This window comes from Gymnogyps californianus, chromosome 10, assembly GCF_018139145.2.
Source record: "Gymnogyps californianus isolate 813 chromosome 10, ASM1813914v2, whole genome shotgun sequence".
Classification (NCBI taxonomy): domain Eukaryota; kingdom Metazoa; phylum Chordata; class Aves; order Accipitriformes; family Cathartidae; genus Gymnogyps; species Gymnogyps californianus.
Genome location: NC_059480.1, coordinates 23,509,040 through 23,525,538, shown reverse-complemented (window position 1 = coordinate 23,525,538; position 16,499 = coordinate 23,509,040).

Below are 16,499 nucleotides of genomic sequence, written 5' to 3'. Positions count from 1 at the left end.
CCACAATGCTTGCACGTAAAGGAGGTTGGGGACATCTTCCCATATTTGAACCAAAGGGAGAGTTTTATCTCTGCAGGAGCCCCAAAGACACAATACAAATGTTTGCCTTATGCTGTTTCGCTCCTTAACAAGGCCCTTATGGCTTTCAAGGGAATAGATTGCAGGGCTGTGCCAAAACTGGCAGCTTCCTGGAGAATTTGCAGCAGATGATAACTTTAAACAGGTTGAAGGTAAAGAAGACACCCAGTAAACCACGAGTCGCAGTGAAATGGAATAATAAAAGACAAGAGAAGACTGGGAAAAACTGCGTGCTAAAGAAATGGTTTCTTCGGCAAAGCCAGACCGGGGCTTTTTGCAAATAACACTGATGATTGCTCATTAAACTGCTCCTACTCTTTATATTTTCTTTTTACAAACTTGCTTCTCTGCGGTATAGAGACAATGAAGAACTCGCGTTTTCAAGCAAAGCTGATGTGCCAAATTGTGATCTCAGTGAAATTGGTGGAAACGCACATAAAACATTCCCTTAGGGGAATGGGAATTGTGGGGTTCGGAAAAGAGCTCCGGTCACACAAATGGAGTTTCATTATTTGGTATGTGAGTTCATTATAAGTGGGTTCAATTATATTTCATCAGTGAAGAGAAAATAGCCTTTTCATCCAATGTATCTAGTTGAGTTGAATGCTAAGCACATCTGACGCAGCTTTTGGAAAAAAAACAAAACAAGAACAGTAGCCATGTGAAAAAACAAACAAAATGACTAAGGCATCTCGGCGCCTCAGCGAGCTCTCTTTTCTCACGGAGCCATCGGATAAAGAAGTGAATGAAGTACAGTAGCTTAACATGCACCGCATGAGTGTGTGCGGTGCCACATTTGCTGATTTACTAACTCGTTTTGTTCGAGGGGCACTTGAAAGGCTTTGACATTTACAGCTCTGTAGGCAAATGTGAAAGGAAAGAATAGATGCTGTATCTCCAAGCTCCCAGCTGCTGGTAAATGTCTACTCAAAGCGCCAGCAACCCACATGAAATCAGGAGGCACTATTAGCCAGAGAGCTTCCCAGGTTTGTCTGCGAACACTATTAGAGCAAATACGTCAACAGTCAGTAGGGTTAAAAATGTAAATTGGCCTCTCAGCGAGATGTGAAGTCTCTCAATGGAAAGTTGTAATGCCTTTACCAAGTTTTCTATTCAAACACTGTGCAAGGTGGATTCAGAAAACAGCCCAGAGCCTGTGGTTAGCAGCCATGTATCAGTTACTGAGCATACACTGGGGATCCTAAGATACTTAAGTCAAAGGGGTTTTAGGATGCTTTCCTGGACTTTAATTGCAAGGACAGTTTTGTTTCTATGTGAGTCACACACTATACAAATGTTTGTTCTACTGTATGTCTCCTGCTTCACAAGGGCCTCACAGTTTTCGAGGACGTAACACACACAGACGTACCAGGAGCAGGACAAGCAAGTCTCATGAAGTTTCAAATACTGTACTCAGCTGTGTTATTTCTCACGGATGTAGCTGTTACATTTTGATTTGTCAAGCCCGAAAGCTTTTTGCCTTCCTAAATCAATCAGTAGAACCCATTTTTGATAGCATGGGCGTTTTGAAGCTCTTCAATCCAGCCTTAGCAGTCTTGGCGTTGGGTCCTTTGGTACAGCATCATTTTTCTACTCTGCCATGTGATGCAGCCTCTGTCTGCCGCTTGCTGACAGTTAGCACTGTAAGAGTCTGCAGTTGTCCGTACATCCAGTTATTCTCTGTCAGTCCTTCCCACCTATTTGGCAGGACCCTGCCTATTCAGTTAGGATTTTTCACCCACGTGAGGAGTAGCATGGTAAAGACTGAGGGGAGCAAGGGAAGAAGGAGGGTGGAGCAGGAGGTGAAATGAGATGGAGAAGAGGAAAAAGCAAAGATAGGAATGGAGTAGGAAAGCAATGAAAAGATACAAGGGAAATAGAATGATTAAGACCAGCGGGGAGCAACAGAGAGATGATGACAACTGTTTTCACAAGAGGGATGGGGCAGTGCTGATTCAGTAACATGTAGACTGCGTGCGAAATATTCTTTACAGATTTTTCGTGCAGTCTTGCTCAATTGGAAACCTGCATGGAGAGTAATTGCCTGCATTTCCTTCCCATGGAGACCAGAATATAGGCGAAGAGAGTAGAAAGTTGCATGCTTGGATGTAATCCCCAATTAGAATGCACTTCTGGTCCTGTATTTTAGACACGGCCTGACTTAAGTACACTCAGATGGACAAGAAATGGAAGGCAGCCCTACTCTCTGCCAAGCTAATTTGGAGAATTAATCTGAAAGAAGTTTGAAAGACGGTTTCAGAGGTCACTGATAATATCCATTCTTCCAGTTACACTTTGGCCTCTCCATCATCTCAGAGACTCCTGTGGAAGACAAAGTCCTAATCAAAAGCCTATGTGAATTTGCACTCCTCTATCTCCAGGAAGAGCTCAGCTAAAACCACTCAACTACAAAACTCATTCAGCCTTCCCTGGACTAGGCATTATTAAGATCCATTACCTTCTCCCGCATTCACATTCACGATGCCTACAAAATCAGTGTTGGAGGGATGCCACAGGGCATATAGGCATGTGTCCACTGTCCTTCCCCTCGTCCTGTGAAGGAGGGTAGCTGCATGCTGAAACAGCTGATCCCTGGTTTTTCTTTTTCAGCCTCACAATCTGGTCCCCGGTCCCTGCCCTTCCTGTGTGCAGTGGCTCTGCAGAAGGAAATTCCACTGAACTGCTAACTTTTGGGGAGGAGGCATCAATGGGAAATTCATTCCCTTCCTCAAGACTGCCAAAACATAACGTCCTGTTTCCCATCCTACTGCAAGAGAAGACAGCAGAGGTCCTTGGGAAAGTACATGGCTCTTGTAGTGGCTGATGCAGCACTGGTGAGTTCTTATAGTGAAAAGTGTTACAGAAAAGTGGGATATATCATTTATATTTCTATCTAGATAGTATTGTTTAACAAATAAGCACAAATTCCCCAGAATTGTTTGCTGAAACACAAATCACACACAGTTTGGATTATTCTTAGAATATTCACTTTACTTCTCTTCTTAGAGGTTCATATTTGTCACATCTCATGCTCAAAATATTTTTAATTAAGAAACAATGCTGTCAACATACTCTTTTGCAAACTGAAACAATGCAGTGGAAGAAAGGCTGCTTTCCTCATTTTCTATTGCATATAAATGACTAATGCCATTCTGTGAGAATGCCTTTTGAAGTGCACAGTTGACCACTGCCACCCACCATGCACAGATCAGTTCTGATTCCCTCCGTGCGCAGATCAATTCCTTAGGCTTTATGTTTCTGGAAAATCTGTATGACATCTTTAGATTGGAGATAAGGTCAACACCGCATTCCTTGCCTCAGATGATGAGTTTCTAGGCTTGATTCATGTGGACTTCTATCAAAAGAGAATATAAAATAGAATTGTAACTGGTCTGCAAGAAAAAATAAATTAAGTAAAACAAATCATTCTTTTCTTCTGCTCTGATGCTGGCAATAAACCCCACTGTAGCTGTGAAATGCAAATGAGTACGGGCTTTCACTCACTGACAGCAGACATCACATCACCAGAGAGATGGCCTTGAGATCTCTGCCAGTCGCAGTCACAAGCCATCCCTATGGCAACTAAAGCAGGGGCTTGCATGGAAGAGTAATACTGGGAAAAGGCTTATTTAATATGCTCTAGCAGCTGAAAATAAGAGAAAAGTCAGCACCACAGGAGCAGCCTGGTTTCTGCAGATGACATCAAGGGCTTCGTCTCCCACAGGCAATAAGGACTGCTACCAGGTGACAATTCAGCTGAGCTGTGGGGACATACCACTGGGCATCCCGGGGTCTTGGTCCTTGATTATCCTGCCCCAGAATCTGATTATACCACACAGTGACCTTAATCTGGCCCACACATACAAATTTCCTTCCCATAAAAAGGAAAATACAGAAAAAAGCCTGGAACTTGGGCACGGAGCAGACAACACACCCAGGCTGAGGAGCTGTCTGAATGCTATGAAATCCACATTCCTCCTTCCAGTCATAGCCAGGGGACTAAAACTGCTTCCAACACATCCTTTTACAGTCTACTTTCCACCCCATAGATACAGGCCTTTGCAGAACAATGCTAAAATGCTGAAATGCTCCAGAATCTCTGAACTTCTTCCTGAGCTGGAAAGGAGCCGGTATGGGGGCAAGTAGAGCAACTAAAACCTGTTCCGGACTTCATGTTGATGCTAGAGGTTGCTGTCAAGAGAACTAGAAGAGTGGTCCCACCATGTGATGCCACCACTCTTCAGGGAACACAGGTTTGCCTTCGTTCCTCATGCCTTCAAGTTCTTAGAGCCCATAATTGTTCTACAAATTGCTTTTTTCATACCTCCACTCGAATATTGAGCAACAGGCACCTATAAGGACCCACTGTTTTTTCAACATCTACCTCCCATTTTTCTATTTTTCCTTAGCAATGATTATAGGAAAGACGAGCATCATCAGAAGTAGGAGTAAGATAGCAAAATTTACATGTTAGAAGCAGAAACAATGGACAAGAATTAATTAAACTCCGATAGGAAAACTGTTATTTGCTCTGAATATTCTAAATGCAGGTTTAAGTAAGACAGGACCTTAAATTTACAATCGTGTTTCGATGTCGCATTTAGTAAATATTAACAGGGAGCTAGCTACACAGAAGACAAGTTTGGTTAGGAGAAAAAGCTCCTAAAGAAGAAAAAAAGGAAGAAAAAGAAGAAAAAATTCCAGCAAGCTGAAGCATTTGTAGCAATTTAAAATAAAACAGTGAGATGAGAAGTGTGCCAGTCACCACGGCTGCTCTGGAGCTCACCCCCCGCACTCGCAGAGCAGCCCTGCCCCAGCCGGGAAGGCAGTCGGCCGTGTGCTTGCTGCGCTCCTAGCTCAGCCCTGCTTTCTGCAAGCAGCAAGAAATCCCAGAGAAATCGTGACTGGCCAGTAACGAGAGCGGCCGAGAAGAAAGTACTGAATTAGGTAAGAAGCCCAGACACATTACAAAAGGAAGTGGAGAACTAGTGTAAGTAATCTTCAGTGAATCACCAACCGGAGCAAGCATGGAAAAAAGGGTTTATTATCTGATAGTTACAAGTGTTGGGGAGGGACTGGATCACCAGAGGACATCTGCACAGTGTTTTCATCAGCCTAATTGTGCCAACATTAACATTAGCCAACAGGAACTGAGCTCAGTGTATTAAATAAACTTGCCAGTATTAACCTGTTAAAATTCTCTGAGTACTCGACCGAGCCAAGTCCTTCTTCAGCCCACCTGGAGCAGCATACGGCACCACCAACCAGATTAATCCTTTTAATCCGTATATTGTGGCAACTTGTAATGAGATACAGAGTTTTCCACTGTTTCTAATTCAGCCCTCGTCGGTAATGGTTTTCAGTCCCTGCTGCCTCATGGAAGGCTTTTCTGAAGTCATTCCAGTAACTGTTGTGACTTCATTTCCGCGTAGACTTGTGATTACTGTCGTGATTGGCAAATTGGCCGGTAATGGCAGCAGAGCGTCTGAGGCTGAGCGGGCCCCAGAAGTGAAGCAGGCTTTCCAGCACGAAGGCTCCGGGTCAGGACACAAACAGCAGGACACCAGCAGATGAAACTCCAGAGCCTTTTTCCAGCGATGGGTCCATGTAGGCTCTCATTTCTCACAGGAGAGCCATGCATCTCTGCGTCTTTTGTTATGTGTATCTAAAGGTGCACCCTTCGGCTTGGTCTACCAACCCTCCTCCTCTTGTTTCAGTGAGCGGAGAAGGTGTGCTCACAGGGAGCAGAGAACGGAATTAGGTTTTCCTGGACCTGTGATTTTTCCTTCTCTAATTGTTGGTCTATAATAAAGATAGAAAAGGTCTTTCTTCTAATGGCAGACCACAGAGCTCTGCTGTAAGGTGAGGTCAAAGAAGAAAATGGGGCTTCTCTGGAGTAGAGAAATTATTCTCCTATGCCACGTATACCTGTTAAAATTTAGTTCAGTGGTTTCACACAGAGGTGCAGCCTGTGTGCAGCCAGACACCATTCACAGGGGAAGCTTTGGGTCTGATCACCAGCTTGGACAAACTTAGTTGTCTGAGACGTCGAGTAGAGAAGGAAGTCGACAAGGAGGAGAAGCAAATATTGAATCCGACTTCACTGACCTTCCCAGAGAAACAGCTTTCTCCTCTGTGGCCAGGACTGGCACAGGCAACTTCCTCCCCGAGTCTTGGTTTTCTTGGCAAAAGCTGTTTATTTTATTGCGTAATTTTTGTCCCGACGGGTCCAATCCTTGACTTGTTTCAAAAGTATTTGGCAATCTCTTTCTCATCACCCTTTTGGTTGCCTCTGTGTTCTGGGGCTGCTCATGGGGTGATGCATTGCTGCTGGGTGACATTTGCAGACACGTTACTGACAGGAACAGAGAGCCACAATGATTTCCTGAGGTAAAACTTCCCGCTAATCTGTGTGTGTCTGTGTTTATGAATGTGTTGTTTCTTATTTTTCTTTGGCTTTCATGTGATGTCCCAGCTGTAAAAATTACATCACCATCACCCTGATACAAATTCCAGTTATTCACACTCCGCACAGCCCTGCTGCTCACATCCCAGAGCTGGGGCTGAGGAGTTTCTAATGGTCTCGCTTCAGATCTGGGTACTTCATCCGGGCCCATCATCTCTTGAAATCAAGGGTTATCTCTATAGATAATTTGGTAAAACAGTGAGAATACATGAAGCAGAAGCAGCTGAGCTGTATTTGCAGGTGACAAGTTTCAGAGTTAATTTAATCTCTTTAAGCGAGCCTTCTAGATCCAATTTTCACTTTCCTTGAAAAATGTTCCTAAAAAGGATATGTTTTATTCTTGACTTGACCCAGTCTCTGGTGAAACAAGGGTGGTGTTATGGGAGGCCGAGATCACGTAATGAGGGGCTAAAGCAAAGATTTTTTACATTGTCTGGTGTTAAGCAACATACAGTGAACAAAAAGAGTATGAATGTTGGATGCTCTATGTGAGCAGTGCTGCTGAGCTGACGAGCTTTCCTGTAGACCGCCTTACAGAGCAGCTAACCTATAAAAAGACTTTAAATTAGAAGAAGAACTCAATTCTCAGCAGGAAAATAAGAGGTCCATTTCTGAACTCAATTCACTGGATGGGCCTATATTTAAACGATACATCAAGACGATAGCATTTCATATTTATACATAACGTGCTATATGTCTTTAATTTATACAATATCTAATACTGGGGAAAAATGGTAAAAACAATGAGGTTTTATTTTTTACTATTTGTAACACAATTTAACATTTAACGTGATTGATAAAACCCAACCAGTTTCCAGTCCTCTGCCACTTTGCCCCAAATCTCTTCCCATCCAACCTCACTAATCCAAACCAGCGCCTGTAGGCTCCCCTTTCCCACACCCCTTAGTGCTCCCACCCTGCCCCAAATCTCCTCTTGCCTCCCGCTAGGAACCCACTCCAGCACTGCCTGAGCTGCCTGGTGCCTCCAGCTCTGCCTGCCCTTGCTGCCCACCTCCTGCACTGGTTGCCAGTTTGCCAATGGCCACTCCAGCTGGCTGCGCTCCTCGTCTCAGCTACAAACCTGAAGAGCCCCTGAGACACACTCCAAGACACAGAGCTTAAATCACACAGAAATCAGAAGTCACCTCCTTGATGAACTCACTAGCTGAGAGATTCATGCAATTAAGACAAAGTGTATTAGGAAAGCCAGAAAAGGGTCAGTTTGGGAAAGCCTGAACAGAGTCGCTCTAGGTTTATGTTGTTTGAGCATGGCATGGCAGCAGTATTTTGAATATCTACGAAACTGTTGAGTCTTAAAGAAGACACTGAGTTGGTGGCTGGAAGTGGTGGAGGAAAAACAGAAAAGAAATACATTACCATGGTGTATAAAACTATTGCCAGAAAAAGTATTGACTGACCTAGTACTAAAGAGTATTGAACTATTGATTGACAGAAAAAGTAAGCTTGGACACAATGTAAGATACAATACGATGTGTATGGGGAGTTATCTTCATAGTCTTACCATCACTAACTGCACAGACAACACACTGCAGCACCCACATCCACTAACCCACCATATCTATCTTCAGTTATGCTGTCCCATGCAAAGGTGTCTGGATGTAGTGTGTGTCATTAAGAAAAATGACTAGAATAATAATAAAATTATTAATATACAATAATAGATTAAAATAATACACTTTTTTTTCATGTGCAGGCAGTTTGGTACAGAATTAGGAAAGTAAGTTGAGATGTTGAAGTCTGCCAGAGTGAGCTGGTGGTAATAAGCTGAGGGCTAAAAACTGCTTTGGATAAAAATCTGAACTGCATTTCACTGCATTCTTCCAGGAACCAAGGCAGGCTGGGGAGGAAGCTGCAATAATCAAGAAAGGCAGTATGCAAGCTAATAAGAAGCTGTTGAATGAGAGCTGTTCCATGGCCGTGCTCATTTATAACTATAGTTTCATGGTTTTTATTGTCTGTAGAGGTACAATGATTTTTCTATGGAAATAGAACATCAGCCTGGAACCAAAAGCCCAGAGAACAGCAAACACACTGCAGTAACGGCACTGACTGTTTAGAATACAAACTACATTTTTGCTTTGGCTGCAGATCAAATTGTGGGTAGAAGTTCAGGTCATTTCTCTTTCTGTCCAGACGAGTCTTCCATTTCTAGCTAGCTGTTGGCCTTGCCATTTCCATCTAAGAGTTGCTAATACAGCAATGTCTTCTGCAGCATATTTTAGACTTGCTGTCATTACTGCCTCTGCAGTTTGTCACTTGCAGTCCATTGCTCCCATTTTTTCCTTTCCCATTCTGAGAGACTTTTCAGAACGGAGATGAAGTGCTGAATTTGATGGGCCAAATCCATTTTCTTACAGACAGCTTGTCATGGTAGGATACACAGTGTCATGATTGTCATCCATTTCTGCTGAGTATTATAGAAACCCAGGCATTTCTTTGAATGCTCAGTCCTCAGACCCTTCTGTGCACTTTGTTTACCCAACTTAATAATACAACATAATTGTATTATTCTGTTGTCCTCGACACCCTGGACTGCCATTATGGCAACAGCACTTTTAATTAATAAGAAAGTTCACTACTGCATCAGTAGGAAAAAAGAAAAAGACTTGTTTTCTTAATTTCATGTGTGGTGTGGGATATTGACCCATGAATTTAGGCCAATAAACTTTCATTTTTTGCAAGTAGAACTCTTATTATTTCATTTACCCTTTATGATTCTTATAAATGGTAATATCATAAAGGTAATATTCAAAACAAAGACGTTACAAAAAAGCATGAAGCAAGTATAGATTTTTTTAATGCTCTTAATTAGAGTCATAAAATTTCAGAGTAGAAAATTTCCATTTGAATGACTCACGTTATTAAGCACAGGACTGTATGTTCCCATGGCTCAGCAACCTTAGTAAATATATCATTAGTGGTCCACAGAGAGAGAATGGATAGTTTGGTGTTGGTGTTCTTATTTTCAGCAGCTTAACACATTAATGGTATAACTGCCATTATTTTTCCATAAATGTTGTTGTTGTCCCTGCCAGAGCATGTTGTGTGATCAGAGATACAAGGGGAAGGGATTCACACGATTGTCCGCGATTCACATTAAGACTGGCTTTCCATTGTCTGTTAAAATGCAGGCCACATTATGGAAGGCTGAAAACCATTAATATAATACATATTCTGTAACTGTAACAGGCAACTCAAACAGATTCCTTTCCATACATCTATATGTTAAAATCATGCAATATTTTCTTGCCTTTTTAATGTAACATGAAACATATCAGCGGGACAAAAAGTAAAAGATATTGGGTCTTTTGGAAATTTTCTATTCAGGAAGAGGTTAACACTGTACAGCATAACTTAAGCCAAGGCATTAGTCTTTTATTGGATCTTAGAAGCATGAATATGTGGACCTGTGTGAAGTGCTAATTAGTGACTATGCCTGTCTGCAGGTGCTACGATTGCAGTCTGTTGATCTGAGTATTCATCTTCAGGGCTTGGTCCTCATCTGCCTAAATATTAATGGCCTCATCATAACACTGTCCCTCCAGTTGAAATAGTTGGTGAGGTTGATGCTCCACACTGCCAGTAAGTTGTTAATGTATACATTCAGATGTGGATTTACATGATATAGGAAAATACCACATGATAAGACCAGAGATCCCGCTCTCCAGCAGTGCTGACAGGGCTATGAGTGCTTCAGTAAGCCTTGCTGGCCCTGATCGGCCTCACCTGGGACCTCCACCCACACCCATGGACCCAACAGCTCTATTTGAGCTCAGCCTTGGGGGCCCTCAGGTCCTGCCTGCGTTGTGTTGGAGGGGTGCTGGTCTCCAGCTTGGCAATGCCTCTACCTGTTTGTAGAGCTTATTGCTCCAGACCTCAACCTGCAGACTGATCTCCTGACTTGACTTCGAGTCCTGCCTTGCTGCCGTGGGCCTACCTGGCAACCCCTGGACCTGTCCTTAGCCCTGATGTGTGGATTGACTTATTGACCTTGGACCTGTCCTTAGCCCTGATGTGTGGATTGACTTATTGACCTTGGACCTGTCCTTAGCCCTGATGTGTGGATTGACTTATTGACCTTGGACCTGTCCTTAGCCCTGATGTGTGGATTGACTTATTGACCTTGGACCTGTCTCATCACTGTGATGTTGCCTTATGGTCTGGACTCTTGGTTGAACCTGCCCTACTCACTTTGCTCAGGTACTGTGGGAATGGGCTGTGGCTGGAGAGGTTCCCCTGTCCTGCTGGCCATGTTATCCCCCTTGGTGTCTGTCCCTTAAGGAGCAGTAGGCCCTTGCTTCTCCCTGACAAGCAGTCAGTCAAAAACAAATATTAATGGAAGCATGTAAGAGTAGTTGAGTGGGCATGGGCTGATGGTGAAGTGGTATTTCCTCAAAGTATTCCTTTAATATCTGACCATTTGCAGTTCAGTGAATCAGAGTTGGTGCCTTTATAGTTAATAACTGTCAGTGTATTTCCCTTACCTGAATTTCTCAAGTCTTCCCTTGAACCTGTGTAAACCTTTAGCATCCACAGTGTCCTGTAGCAAGGAGTTTAATGACATAATATATGATGTGAAGAACAACATCCTCTTTGTTTTGAACCTGGTATCTGCTAGCTTTGTATGATACCATCACTTCTTGAAGTGATATAATGTGAACAATCAGTTCTTATTTGCCTTCTGTGTCACTTTACACTGTAAACTTCTACTGTACTTCTGAGTAATCTCTTTTGGGGCCGAAGAGTTGTAGTTTACTCAGTTATTCCATATTTACATAGAGAAATGGATGTAGGCATGAGTATATGTGCGCACACCTTTGTGCTTATTAGTACTGAAATTAATTAGGAGATGAGGAATGCCTAAGAACTTGTGCCTCCATGGCTTTAGTGATTTGGTATCCAAAAGAATATATTCGTTGGTATGGATTTAAGCTCTTGCAAGCTCTGTTATGCAAATCAGACTGAGAAAAGTGCAACAGCATAACTTATTTACAGATGTCTTGGCAGCCCTGCAGAGCAGCATTTAGGGAAGCACTTGTTTCTCCCCATCAATGGGCTGCTCTGTTGCGAGATGCATTGTTCCTTTCTACTGTTACTATGCAAGTGAAAATAATTTAGAGAAGAAATAGCACAAAGTTTGTAAACATTAATAATTGATCTGTAAAATGTAGAACCATTATTTTTGCTAGTAATTGGTTACTGGTCTCTACAAAGTCTCTTAAGTCAAGAACACGCAAGGTATGCAATTAAAACTAAAAAGGGTATAGACTGTATCTGACAAATCAAGCTCAAGTACAGCTACTCCATTGTGTTCCCATATGTATATCAAGGTCAGTTTTGGAGAATGCAGCACAGCCCAGACTTTCAAGTTGGATACTGAACTGGCTGGAAAAAAGTTATTGTATTGGGAGCTGCTGTATGCTTAGCTCTTGTTGGAGCTTGTCCTTGGGGGATTAAGAATGGCAGTGTCATCTGTGCAACCCATACTGTTCCACCCAAACACACGCATTGGGAAGGAGGTGATGGGAGATGGGTTAGCAATCAGCGGTGTGTTCCTGGTGGGGACAAACACCACCGCTTTTCCTGCTGGCACAGAACAACGAGAGGCAGCGCAGAGCTCTGTCAGCCTGTGCAGCTTGTGTGTCATAGTAAATATTCACTAATATTCCCATTCCAATGGGAAAAAATAGAGCCTCCCTGACTTAGGAAAGAACTTACTGGCAGCTGTAGATTTGGTTTCATGACTGAGCAGTGTCACAGCAGCTCAACAGATCTCACAGCTTGAGGCTGCTGAAAGACCCTTTTTTCCCCAGTTACCTTATAACTGTGTAAGTTAAAATAACTGCTTCCTTTCCCCGTCAGTAATGACCCACAGCTCCTAAAAGGAGTGGGACCTCTCACCCTGCTCCACTATTGACTGTGTCTGCTGTTGCCAAGCTCAGACTATTACCCTGCCTTCTCTAATGAGACACTTCAGAGAAAGGAGAACACACAGTAACTGCTAGCATGAAATAGCTTTGCAATATGAAAATAACTGCTTCCTAATCCTGGTAAGCATAGCTGGTTTTGAGGTATTCTGCAAAAAAATCTTGTGGATCTGGAAGAACTATTGCTTGCTGCTGCTGCATCATCTGACCTACATCCATCTGCTAGCCAAACTAAAACTTTGTCAGTGTTGTGCCCCACTACTACCCTGGCAGTACATTGGAGGTCAGAGCCATGTTATGGTGCTGGAAGTGAGCTCCTGTTTCTTGTTAGTTAATAGTAGCGAATAATGAGGAAAAACCCAATACTATGAACAAAACAGCATCCATGGCAACATAGTCATTTACTCTTGAACTTCTCAAAATAGGAATAATTAATTTAACCTTTTTCTTCAGTTTTCATATTTTGAAAGCTTACACAGGCAAATGTGGGCATGTTCTGGCAATTAATAATCAGCTGAGTCAGAGGTCTTCAAGGGAACTTGTAATGAAGTGCCAGGAAGGATCCTCCTCTTTTACATTTAAGTTCTTGTGTCCAGAATGCAATCTGCATTGCTCAGCACAGCAGCTTTGCCTTTTTGGGCTATATCAAACAGATCCATGCCATTGTTTCAAAGAAGATGCTTTTCCTGTTGCCTTTGACCGTTAAAAATGAGGTACCTGCGTTTTCACTTGCTGGAGTACTTGAGTGTGTAAGTCATGCAAGTCTGATCCGGTGACACTTCCCCCCATGGAGGGTGCTACCAGTCTGTTTATATGGTCCCTACAACTACACCAGCTCAATATATTTGTCCTATTTTAGGGTAACAAATGAGCACAAAGATCAACCAGTTCATGCTGGGAATAGGAAGTGAATACATACTGATGGGTCATAGCCTGGTTCCCCAGATTAAATCCTCCTCCCCAGTTCTTAAACTGGCTCCCTGGCTGCAGGTCAGGCAGAGACATGTCAGAAAAGATTTCCTTGCAAAGGCTCCACATCTGTGGCACTGTATCAGGGAAATAAGGTTAATGACCCTTCCAAATGAAGGACTTGTTCCAAGAGATCTATATTTAGGGTCCATGATGTGGATTCACGCTTCCAAATGCACTAACACAACAATGGCTGAAAGTGCTAGCAAAACTAATAGTAATACTGCAAGTATCTACAGACCAATTTGAAGCGCACACTTTCTTGTTGTCAGGGTAAAAGATCTGCATCCCAGGGTAACTGAGGATTCTGGAAATACATCGATTAAATCTGGGCTCAGGACCTGAATTTGGCTCTGCACTTCACTGACCTGAATAAGGTAAAAGACAGCATGAGCAAGGTCATCACTTGGCTCAATAAGCTTACACAGTTCCTTACAGCCTTTATCATCCAGGCCTCCTTATCTTGCTCCATCTGCTCCATTCCAGTGATATTTTTAGCATGCATTTACTGTACAGTTTTTCCAGTCTGGCTGCCTGACCCTTTGGTCTCCTAACAATGCAGCTGCAATGGGAAGTGGTGCATGAGCAAAGGCTGCCAGTGAAGTGGGATTTTTTCCAGATCCCAGAATAACCCCCAGATTTGACCAATCCTGTCCCCTTGGAGCTGTTTTTAACGAGTTAAGCTGGGAGGTTTTTTTTCTGTAAGGTTCTGTTAACCTACAAATGGCTGCAGCTCAGCTTTGAAGTTAACACTTCATTAAGATTAATTGGGGAAGTTCACACCTCTGCTGGGAGTTTGTCTAGCAGACTCTGAGACAGAAGTGGGCTGATTTACACACTGATGCCTGGCTTTGTAGCTGTAAAAGCAAGGGCAGCGACTGGCTCAAAGAACAGTGCAAGAGCTGAAAAATGACCCTGCTTCCACAGGCTGGGCTCCTCCTGCTCCTGAACTTATTAAAGTGAATGGGTGCTGATGACAACTGTCTTGAACTTGTACTGCAATTTCGGGTGCCAATCTCGGGGCATAAATGACTAGGGCTATACGATTAAACCTTGTGTTACTGGTGGTGGATAAACAAAGAGGTAAATTTTTCCATTTAGCTACTGCTGCCTGGTATGAGCTGGAGATTATTCACTGGAAGGAGGAGAAGGGAAATGGGGCTGGCTCTTGCTGACACACAGGCCGTGTCCGGTGCACTGTGTCCATGGGAGAGGTCTCCAGGAGGATGCGGGGGGAGGAGAAGAGCTGCGTAATTCTGTCTCTTCCCCTTGTGTCAGGCCATGTGATGGGAAGGAAGAACCCTGCAACGTCATGTCCATCAGGACCAGGAAAGCTGATGCCCTTTTAGCCTCTGGACTTGGCAGTGTCAGATTTACAGTCGGACTTGATGATCGTAAAGGTCTTTTCCAACCTAAATGCTTCTATGATTATTCTTGGGGCCTTTGAACCTGTGGTGCTTGCAACAAGCAGAAATCAAAATTGGAAACAAATAAAGTATGGTTTAAATCTCTTGTTATGGAGGAAGTCTTTGAAAAGCCCTACCTGTCAATGTGTTTATGGGGACAAAACAGGGAAAAAAACACCTCCTGTGTCAGTGTCCTTCTAGAAAAGGAGCACAAACCCAATCAATGGCCCCTACGTCATACTTGTGAAGGAAAACGGGCTGAAATCTCTAGCTGCTCTTCTGTCCTCCCTGGCCCTGCTGTTGCCAGCTGCCCCTTGCCAGAACCCCGCTGCGCGGTTTGGTGTCATGTCTCAGTGCAAATTCCTGATGGTCTCGGGTAATGTGCCAGACCCGAGGCCATGCAGTGCAGACAGGTGAGCTGCCAGCTCTGCCGGAACGGCAGTAGCCTTCAGCAGCAAGGTAGCACAAGTTCTTGTGGTGTCCTCAGCTCTGCCTTCTTTCTCCTTGTGATGATTCTCTTGGATCAGTAAATCATCAGTGGTTGTCTGAGGTCCAATGGTCGTTTCTCAAGGATTTCTAGGTGACGGAATGAGAGCTGGGATGATCCCAGGTAAAAGAAAGCCTCAAACAAATGGACGCTTCACCTATACATTATCTCATAAGCAGTGAGTTGCATACCTCTGGGATATACCCAATCAACTGTGACAGCGTAAGAGTTTGTCGGAAGCAGGACAGACAGCTGTGACCAATAATGTCTTAAAATCACCAGTTTTTCTGACAGAGCCCTCCAGTAGAATAGCACAGTGTTAATGATGTTTATAGCAGCACTTGGGAGAAGCTGTGTGATGAAGCCCTTTTCCCTTGCCAAAGTATGGAGAAACAGTATATCAAAGCTATGGTAGTGTTACATATGGCATAGTAAATAAGTCAGATCTTGGAGTATGTCAAAGTTCATATTCCAAACAGTTCTTGCCTGTAATCAATTTTCATTCTCAAGAGCAGATGAGTTGCAAGGTCCAGTCCAACAATGCATTTAAACCACAGCTGAAGTGGTTTAAGTGAACTCTCCAATCTAGCAGTGATTACCTTCCACAGTAATGACAGTGTGGTGCTTTCCATAATATCTGCTCAGCATTTTGAAAAGGTTATGATTAGCTGTGATATGATAAAATAAACAATGGTGTGTAGTGTTTGCACAACGGCTTTCATACTTACTGCTCTGTGCAAGATAATCTTGTGGCCTGAAGCTAGGAGAAACATCCCTTGTAGCACAGTCAGCTTCTTTGATACATCTTTATCTTTTTACTGTGTTTATTGCTGGCAGAAAACAAGAGTAAATGTATAGATAAACTTCAGGGTCTTATCATCTTGGCTAGAGGGGTAATCCTGGCTCCATTCATGTAAACAGCTAAATTCCTTCTGATTCCATTTGGACCGGGGTTTCATCTCTTGGAGTACTTTTTTCCTCTCTATTTGCAGTCCTTGAAGTAATTACAGACTGCTGTCTACCACCTGCATTCCACCGGGCACAGGGATTGCAGCTGAAGGCTCAGCAGTGAGTGCAAGGAGAAATATCCTCCTTCTAAACTTTCAGATCTTTAGGCATTTCTGGGGCAGGGAATGGGGGGGGAA